This window comes from Mixophyes fleayi, unplaced genomic scaffold, assembly GCF_038048845.1.
Source record: "Mixophyes fleayi isolate aMixFle1 unplaced genomic scaffold, aMixFle1.hap1 Scaffold_490, whole genome shotgun sequence".
Classification (NCBI taxonomy): domain Eukaryota; kingdom Metazoa; phylum Chordata; class Amphibia; order Anura; family Limnodynastidae; genus Mixophyes; species Mixophyes fleayi.
This window is the reverse complement of record NW_027448180.1, coordinates 1-10,762: the sequence shown is the minus strand read 5'-3', so window position 1 is coordinate 10,762 and position 10,762 is coordinate 1. Positions and strand designations below refer to the sequence as shown.

The 10,762-nt window shown below is 45.8% G+C and overlaps 1 long non-coding RNA gene across 7 annotated transcripts; it reads right to left on the bottom strand.

The window, feature by feature from the left end:
• Window positions 1–1,755: 1,755 nt before the first annotated feature.
• On the bottom strand, window positions 1,756–9,389 carry LOC142134231 (uncharacterized). 7 transcript variants are annotated; one of them, XR_012687004.1, is made up of 4 exons: window positions 9,372–9,389; window positions 3,419–3,490; window positions 2,263–2,352; window positions 1,756–1,826 (listed from the first exon to the last, which is right to left on the bottom strand). It is a non-coding gene; the product is annotated as an uncharacterized LOC142134231 (long non-coding RNA). The 7 variants fall into 7 exon arrangements; XR_012687006.1 differs by having other exon boundaries at window positions 1,756–1,840; window positions 2,277–2,352; XR_012687010.1 differs by lacking the exon at window positions 9,372–9,389 and adding an exon at window positions 7,986–8,072 and having other exon boundaries at window positions 2,263–2,338; window positions 3,405–3,480.
• Between the last annotated feature and the right edge of the window lie 1,373 nt (window positions 9,390–10,762).

Sequence of the window (10,762 nt, the reverse complement as noted above, 5' to 3'; positions counted from 1 at the left end):
CTCCTCATATTACACTATTACCCCCTCACTGTGCTTCTACCCCTCATATTACACTATTTACCCCCTCACTGTGCTTCTACCCCTCATATTACACTATTACCCCCTCACTGTGCTTCTACCTCCTCATATTACACTATTACCCCCTCACTGTGCTTCTACCCCTCATCTTACACTATTGCCCCCTCACTGTGCTTCTACCCCTCATATTACACTATTACCCCCTCACTGTGCTTCTACCCCTCATATTACACTATTACCCCCTCACTGTGCTTCTACCCCTCATATTACACTATTACCCCCTCACTGTGCTTCTACCCCCTCATATTACACTATTACCCCCTCACTGTGCTTCTACCCCTCATATTACACTATTACCCCCTCACTGTGCTTCTACCTCCTCATATTACACTATTACCCCCTCACTGTGCTTCTACCCCCTCATATTACACTATTACCCCCTCACTGTGCTTCTACCCCTCATATTACACTATTACCCCCTCACTGTGCTTCTACCCCTCATATCACACTATTACCCCCTCACTGTGCTTCTACCCCCTCATATTACACTATTACCCCCTCACTGTGCTTCTACCCCCTCATATTACACTATTACCCCCTCACTGTGCTTCTACCCCTCATATTACACTATTACCCCCTCACTGTGCTTCTACCCCTCATATTACACTATTACCCCCTCACTGTGCTTCTACCCCCTCATATTACACTATTACCCCCTCACTGTGCTTCTACCTCCTCATATTACACTATTACCCCCTCACTGTGCTTCTACCTCCTCATATTACACTATTACCCCCTCACTGTGCTTCTACCCCTCATATTACACTATTACCCCCTCACTGTGCTTCTACCCCCTCATATTACACTATTACCCCCTCACTGTGCTTCTACCTCCTCATAATACACTATTACCCCCTCACTGTGCTTCTACCCCTCATATTACACTATTTACTACCTCACTGTGCTTCTACCCCTCATATTACACTATATACCCCTCACTGTGCTTCTACCTCCTCATATTACACTATTACCCCCTCACTGTGCTTCTACCCCTCATATTACACTATTGCCCCCTCACTGTGCTTCTACCCCTCATATTACACTATTACCCCCTCACTGTGCTTCTACCCCTCATATTACACTATTACCCCCTCACTGTGCTTCTACCCCTCATATAACACTATTACCCCCTCACTGTGCTTCTACCCCCTCATATTACACTATTACCCCCTCACTGTGCTTCTACCCCCTCATATTACACTATTACCCCCTCACTGCTTCTACCCCTCATATTACACTATTACCCCCTCACTGTGCTTCTACCCCTCATATTACACTATTACCCCTTCACTGTGCTTCTACCCCCTCATATTACACTATTTACCCCTCACTGTGCTTCTACTCCTCATATTACACTATTACCCCCTCACTGTGCTTCTACCTCCTCATATTACACTATTACCCCCTCACTTTGCTTCTACCCCTCATATTACACTATTGCCCCCTCACTGTGCTTCTACCCCTCATATTACACTATTGCCCCCTCACTGTGCTTCTACCCCTCATATTACACTATTACCCCCTCACTGTGCTTCTACCTCCTCATATTACACTATTACCCCCTCACTGTGCTTCTACCCCCTCATATTACACTATTACCCCCTCACTGTGCTTCTACCCCTCATATTACACTATTACCCCCTCACTGTGCTTCTACCCCTCATATTACACTATTACCCCCTCACTGTGCTTCTACCTCCTCATATTACACTATTACCCCTCACTGTGCTTCTACCCCTCATATTACACTATTACCCCCTCACTGTGCTTCTACCCCTCATATTACACTATTACCCCCTCACTGTGCTTCTACCTCCTCATATTACACTATTACCCCATCACTGTGCTTCTACCCCTCATATTACACTATTACCCCATCACTGTGCTTCTACCCCTCATATTACACTATTACCCCCTCACTGTGCTTCTACCCCCTCATATTACACTATTACCCCCTCACTGTGCTTCTACCCCTCATATTACACAATTACCCCCTCACTGTGCTTCTACCCCCTCATATTACACTATTACCCCCTCACTGTGCTTCTACCCCCTCATATTACACTATTACCCCCTCACTGTGCTTCTACCCCCTCATATTACACTATTACCCCCTCACTGTGCTTCTACCTCCTCATATTACACTATTACCCCCTCACTGTGTTTCTACCCCTCATATTACACTATTACCCCCTCACTGTGCTTCTACCCCTCATATTACACTATTACCCCTCACTGTGCTTCTACCCCTCATATTACACTATTACCCCCTCACTGTGCTTCTACCCCTCATATTACACTATTACCCCCTCACTGTGCTTCTACCCCTCATATTACACTATTACCCCCTCACTGTGCTTCTACCTCCTCATATCACACTATTTACCCCTCACTGTGCTTCTGTCCCTCATATTACACTATTACCCCATCACTGTGCTTCTACCTCCTCATATTACACTATTACCCCCTTACTGTGCTTCTACCCCCTCATATTACACTATTACCCCCTCACTGTGCTTCTACCCCCTCATATTACACTATTACCCCCTCACTGTGCTTCTACCTCCTCATATTACACTATTACCCCCTCACTGTGCTTCTACCCCTCATATTACACTATTACCCCCTCACTGTGCTTCTACCCCCTCATATTACACTATTACCCCCTCACTGTGCTTCTACCTCCTCATATTACACTATTACCCCCTCACTGTGCTTCTACCTCCTCATATTACACTATTACCCCCTCACTGTGCTTCTACCCCTCATATTACACTATTACCCCCTCACTGTGCTTCTACCCCTCATATTACACTATTACCCCCTCACTGTGCTTCTACCCCTCATATTACACTATTACCCCCTCACTGTGCTTCTACCCCTCATATTACACTATTACCCCCTCACGGTGCTTCTACCTCCTCATATTACACTATTACCCCTCACTGTGCTTCTACCCCTCATATTACACTATTACCCCCTCACTGTGCTTCTACCCCTCATATTACACTATTACCCCCTCACTGTGCTTCTACCTCCTCATATTACACTATTACCCCATCACTGTGCTTCTACCCCTCATATTACACTATTACCCCATCACTGTGCTTCTACCCCTCATATTACACTATTACCCCCTCACTGTGCTTCTACCCCCTCATATTACACTATTACCCCCTCACTGTGCTTCTACCCCTCATATTACACAATTTCCCCCCTCACTGTGCTTCTACCCCTCATATTACACTATTACCCCCTCACTGTGCTTCTACCCCCTCATATTACACTATTACCCCCTCACTGTGCTTCTACCCCTCATATTACACTATTACCCCCTCACTGTGCTTCTACCCCTCATATTACACTATTACCCCTCACTGTGCTTCTACCCCTCATATTACACTATTACCCCCTCACTGTGCTTCTACCCCTCATATTACACTATTACCCCCTCACTGTGCTTCTACCCCCTCATATTACACTATTACCCCCTCACTGTGCTTCTACCTCCTCATATTACACTATTACCCCCTCACTGTGCTTCTACCCCTCATATTACACTATTTACCCCCTCACTGTGCTTCTACCCCTCATATTACACTATTTACCCCTCACTGTGCTTCTACTCCTCATATTACACTATTACCCCCTCACTGTGCTTCTACCTCATATTACACTATTACCCCCTCACTGTGCTTCTACCCCTCATATTACACTATTGCCCCCTCACTGTGCTTCTACCCCTCATATTACACTATTACCCCCTCACTGTGCTTCTACCCCTCATATTACACTATTACCCCCTCACTGTGCTTCTACCCCTCATATTACACTATTACCCCCTCACTGTGCTTCTACCCCCTCATATTACACTATTACCCCCTCACTGTGCTTCTACCCCCCATATTACACTATTACCCCCTCACTGTGCTTCTACCCCCTCATATTACACTATTTACCCTTCACTGTGCTTCTGTCCCTCATATTACACTATTACCCCATCACTGTGCTTCTACCTCCTCATATTACACTATTACCCCCTCACTGTGCTTCTACCCCCTCATATTACACTATTACCCCCTCACTGTGCTTCTACCCCCTCATATTACACTATTACCCCCTCACTGTGCTTCTACCTCCTCATATTACACTATTACCCCCTCACTGTGCTTCTACCCCTCATATTACACTATTACCCCCTCACTGTGCTTCTACCCCCTCATATTACACTATTACCCCCTCACTGTGCTTCTACCTCCTCATATTACACTATTACCCCCTCACTGTGCTTCTACCTCCTCATATTACACTATTACCCCCTCACTGTGCTTCTACCCCTCATATTACATTATTACCCCCTCACTGTGCTTCTACCCCTCATATTACACTATTACCCCCTCACTGTGCTTCTACCCCTCATATTACACTATTACCCCCTCACTGTGCTTCTACCCCCTCATATTACACTAAAACCCCCTCACTGTGCTTCTACCTCCTCATATCACACTATTTACCCTTCACTGTGCTTCTGTCCCTCATATTACACTATTACCCCATCACTGTGCTTCTACCTCCTCATATTACACTATTACCCCCTCACTGTGCTTCTACCCCCTCATATTACACTATTACCCCCTCACTGTGCTTCTACCCCCTCATATTACACTATTACCCCCTCACTGTGCTTCTACCTCCTCATATTACACTATTACCCCCTCACTGTGCTTCTACCCCTCATATTACACTATTACCCCCTCACTGTGCTTCTACCCCCTCATATTACACTATTACCCCCTCACTGTGCTTCTACCTCCTCATATTACACTATTACCCCCTCACTGTGCTTCTACCCCCTCATATTACACTATTTACCCCTCATTGTGCTTCTACCTCCTCATATTACACTATTACCCCCTCACTGTGCTTCTACCCCCTCATATTACACTATTACCCTCTCACTGTGCTTCTACCCCCTCATATTACACTATTACCCCCTCACTGTGCTTCTACCCCTCATATTACACTATTACCCCCTCACTGTGCTTCTACCCCTCATATTACACTATTACCCCCTCACTGTGCTTCTACCCCCTCATATTACACTATTACCCCCTCACTGTGCTTCTACCCCTCATATTACACTATTACCCCCTCACTGTGCTTCTACCCCCTCATATTACACTATTACCCCCTCACTGTGCTTCTACCCCCTCATATTACACTATTACCCCCTCACTGTGCTTCTACTCCTCATATTACACTATTTACCCCTCACTGTGCTTCTATTCCTCATATTACACTATTTACCCCTCACTGTGCTTCTACTCCCCTCATATTACACTATTTACCCCTCACTGTGCTTCTACCCCTCATATTACACTTACCCCCTCACTGTGCTTCTACCCCTCATATTACACTATTACCCCCTCACTGTGCTTCTACCCCTCATATTACACTATTACCCCCTCACTGTGCTTCTACCCCCTCATATTACACTATTACCCCCTCACTGTGCTTCTACCCCCTCATATTACACTATTACCCCCTCACTGTGCTTCTACCCCTCATATTACACTATTACCCCCTCACTGTGCTTCTACCCCCTCATATTACACTATTACCCCTTCACTGTGCTTCTACCCCCTCATATTACACTATTACCCCCTCACTGTGCTTCTACCCCCTCATATTACACTATTACCCCCTCACTGTGCTTCTACTCCTCATATTACACTATTTACCCCCCACTGTGCTTCTATTCCTCATATTACACTATTTACCCCTCAATGTGCTTCTACTCCCCTCATATTACACTATTTACCCCTCACTGTGCTTCTACCCCTCATATTACACTTACCCCCTCACTGTGCTTCTACCCCTCATATTACACTACTACCCCCTCACTGTGCTTCTACCCCTCATATTACACTATTACCCCCTCACTGTGCTTCTACCCCCTCATATTACACTATTACCCCCTCACTGTGCTTCTACCCCCTCATATTACACTATTACCCCCTCACTGTGCTTCTACCCCTCATATTACACTATTACCCCCTCACTGTGCTTCTACCCCCTCATATTACACTATTACCCCTTCACTGTGCTTCTACCCCCTCATATTACACTATTACCCCCTCACTGTGCTTCTACCCCCTCATATTACACTATTACCCCCTCACTGTGCTTCTACCCCTCATATTACACTATTACCCCCTCACTGTGCTTCTACCCCTCATATTACACTATTACCCCCTCACTGTGCTTCTACCCCCTCATATTACACTATTTACCCCTCACTGTGCTTCTACCTCCTCATATTACACTTACCCCCTCACTGTGCTTCTACCATTCATATTACACTATTACCCCCCTCACTGTGCTTCTACCCCTCATATTACACTATTACCCCCTCACTGTGCTTCTACCCCCTCATATTACACTATTACCCCCTCACTGTGCTTCTACCTCCTCATATTACACTATTACCCCCTCACTGTGCTTCTACCCTTCATATTACACTATTACCCCCTCACTGTGCTTCTACCCCCTCATATTACACTATTACCCCCTCACTGTGCTTCTACTCCTCATATTACACTATTTACCCCTCACTGTGCTTCTACTCCCCTCATATTACACTTACCCCCTCACTGTGCTTCTACCATTCATATTACACTATTACCCCCCTCACTGTGCTTCTACCCCCTCATATTACACTATTACCCCCTCACTGTGCTTCTACCCCTCATATTACACTATTACCCCCTCACTGTGCTTCTACCTCTCATATTACACTATTACCCCCTCACTGTGCTTCTACCCCCTCATATTACACTATTACCCCCTCACTGTGCTTCTACCCCCTCATATTACACTATTACCCCCTCACTGTGCTTCTACCTCCTCATATTACACTATTACCCCCTCACTGTGCTTCTACCCCTCATATTACACTATTACCCCCTCACTGTGCTTCTACCCCTCATATTACACTATTACCCCCTCACTGTGCTTCTACCCCCTCATATTACACTATTACCCCCTCACTGTGCTTCTACCCCTCATATTACACTAATACCCCCTCACTGTGCTTCTACCTCCTCATATTACACTATTACCCCCTCACTGTGCTTCTACCCCCTCATATTACACTATTACCCCCTCACTGTGCTTCTACCCCCTCATATTACACTATTTACCCCTCACTGTGCTTCTACCCCCTCATATTACACTATTACCCCCTCACTGTGCTTCTACCCCTCATATTACACTATTACCCCCTCACAGTGCTTCTACCCCTCATATTACACTATTACCCCCTCACTGTGCTTCTACCCCTCATATTACACTATTACCCCCTCACTGTGCTTCTACCCCCTCATATTACACTATTACCCCCTCACTGTGCTTCGACCCCCTCATATTACACTATTACCCCCTCACTGTGCTTCTACCCCTCATATTACACTATTACCCCCTCACTGTGCTTCTACCTCCTCATATTACACTATTACCCCCTCACTGTGCTTCTACCCCTCATATTACACTATTACCCCCTCACTGTGCTTCTACCTCCTCATATTACACTATTACCCCCTCACTGTGCTTCTACCCCTCATATTACACTATTACCCCCTCACTGTGCTTCTACCCCCTCATATTACACTATTACCCCCTCACTGTGCTTCTACCTCCTCATATTACACTATTACCCCCTCACTGTGCTTCTACCCCCTCATATTACACTATTACCCCCTCACTGTGCTTCTACCCCTCATATTACACTATTACCCCCTCACTGTGCTTCTACCCCCTCATATTACACTATTACCCCCTCACTGTGCTTCTACCCCCTCATATTACACTATTTACCCCTCACTGTGCTTCTACCCCTCATATTACACTATTTACCCCTCACTGTGCTTCTACCCCTCATATTACACTATTACCCCTCACTGTGCTTCTACCCCCTCATATTACACTATTACCCCCTCACTGTGCTTCTACCCCCTCATATTACACTATTACCCCCTCACTGTGCTTCTACCCCCTCATATTACACTATTACCCCTCACTGTGCTTCTACCTCCTCATATTACACTATTACCCCCTCACTGTGCTTCTACTCCCTCATATTACACTATTGCCCCTCACTGTGCTTCTACCTCCTCATATTACACTATTCCCCCCTCACTGTGCTTCTACCCCCTCATATTACACTATTACCCCTCACTGTGCTTCTACCCCTCATATTACACTATTTACCCCTCACTGTGCTTCTACCCCTCATATTACACTATTACCCCCTCACTGTGCTTCTACCCCCTCATATTACACTATTACCCCTCACTGTGCTTCTACCCATCATATTACACTATTTACCCCTCACTGTGCTTCTACCCCTCATATTACACTATTACCCCCTCACTGTGCTTCTACCTCCTCATATTACACTATTACCCCCTCACTGTGCTTCTACCCCTCATATTACACTATTACCCCCTCACTGTGCTTCTACCCCCTCATATTACACTATTACCCCCTCACTGTGCTTCTACCTCCTCATATTACACTATTCCCCCCTCACTGTGCTTCTACCCCTCATATTACACTATTACCCCATCACTGTGCTTCTACCCCTCATATTACACTATTACCCCCTCACTGTGCTTCTACCTCCTCATATTACACTATTCCCCCCTCACTGTGCTTCTACCCCCTCATATTACACTATTACCCCTCACTGTGCTTCTACCCCTCATATTACACTATTTACCCCTCACTGTGCTTCTACCCCTCATATTACACTATTACCCCCTCACCGTGCTTCTACCCCCTCATATTACACTATTACCCCTCACTGTGCTTCTACCCCTCATATTACACTATTTACCCCTCACTGTGCTTCTACCCCTCATATTACACTATTTACCCCTCACTGTGCTTCTACCTCCTCATATTACACTATTACCCCCTCACTGTGCTTCTACCTCCTCATATTACACTATTACCGCCTCACTGTGCTTCTACCCCTCATATTACACTATTACCCCCTCACTGTGCTTCTACCCCCTCATATTACACTATTTACCCCTCACTGTGCTTCTACCCCTCATATTACACTATTACCCCCTCACTGTGCTTCTACCCACTCATATTACACTATTTACCCCTCACTCTGCTTCTACCCCTCATATCACACTATTTACCCCTCACTGTGCTTCTACCCCTCATATTACACGATTACCCCCTCACTGTGCTTCTACCCCTCATATTACACTATTTACCACTCACTGTGCTTCTACCCCTCATATTACACTATTACCCCCTCACTGTGCTTCTACCCCCTCATATTACACTATTTACCCCTCACTGTGCTTCTACCTCCTCATATTACACTATTACCCCCTCACTGTGCTTCTACCCCCTCATATTACACTATTTACCCCTCATTGTGCTTCTACCTCCTCATATTACACTATTACCCCCTCACTGTGCTTCTACCCCCTCATATTACACTATTACCCTCTCACTGTGCTTCTACCCCCTCATATTACACTATTACCCCCTCACTGTGCTTTTACCCCTCATATTACACTATTACCCCCTCACTGTGCTTCTACCCCTCATATTACACTATTACCCCCTCACTGTGCTTCTACCTCCTCATATTACACTATTTACCCCTCACTGTGCTTCTACCCCTCATATTACACTATTTACCCCTTACTGTGCTTCTACCCCCTCATATTACACTATTACCCCCTCACTGTACTTCTACCCCCTCATATTACACTATTACCCCCTCACTGTGCTTCTACCCCCCTCATATTACACTATTACCCCTCACTGTGCGTCTACCTCCTCATATTACACTATTTACCCCTTACTGTGCTTCTACCCCCTCATATTACATTATTACCCCTCACTGTGCTTCTACCCCCTCATATTACACTGATTATCCTTCACTGTGCTTCTACCCCTCATATTACACTATTACCCCCTCACTGTGCTTCTACCCCCTCATATTACACTATTTACCCCCTCACTGTGCTTCTACCCCCTCATATTACACTATTACCCCCTCACTGTGCTTCTACCCCTCATATTACACTATTACCCCCTCACTGTGCTTCTACCCCTCATATTACACTATTACCCCCTCACTGTGCTTCTACCTCCTCATATCACACTATTTACCCCTCACTGTGCTTCTGTCCCTCATATTACACTATTACCCCATCACTGTGCTTCTACCTCCTCATATTACACTATTACCCCCTCACTGTGCTTCTACCCCCTCATATTACACTATTACCCCCTCACTGTGCTTCTACCCCCTCATATTACACTATTACCCCCTCACTGTGCTTCTACCTCCTCATATTACACTATTACCCCCTCACTGTGCTTCTACCCCTCATATTACACTATTACCCCCTCACTGTGCTTCTACCCCCTCATATTACACTATTACCCCCTCACTGTGCTTCTACCTCCTCATATTACACTATTACCCCCTCACTGTGCTTCTACCTCCTCATATTACACTATTACCCCCTCACTGTGCTTCTACCCCTCATATTACACTATTACCCCCTCACTGTGCTTCTACCCCTCATATTACACTATTACCCCCTCACTGTGCTTCTACCCCTCATATTACACTATTACCCCCTCA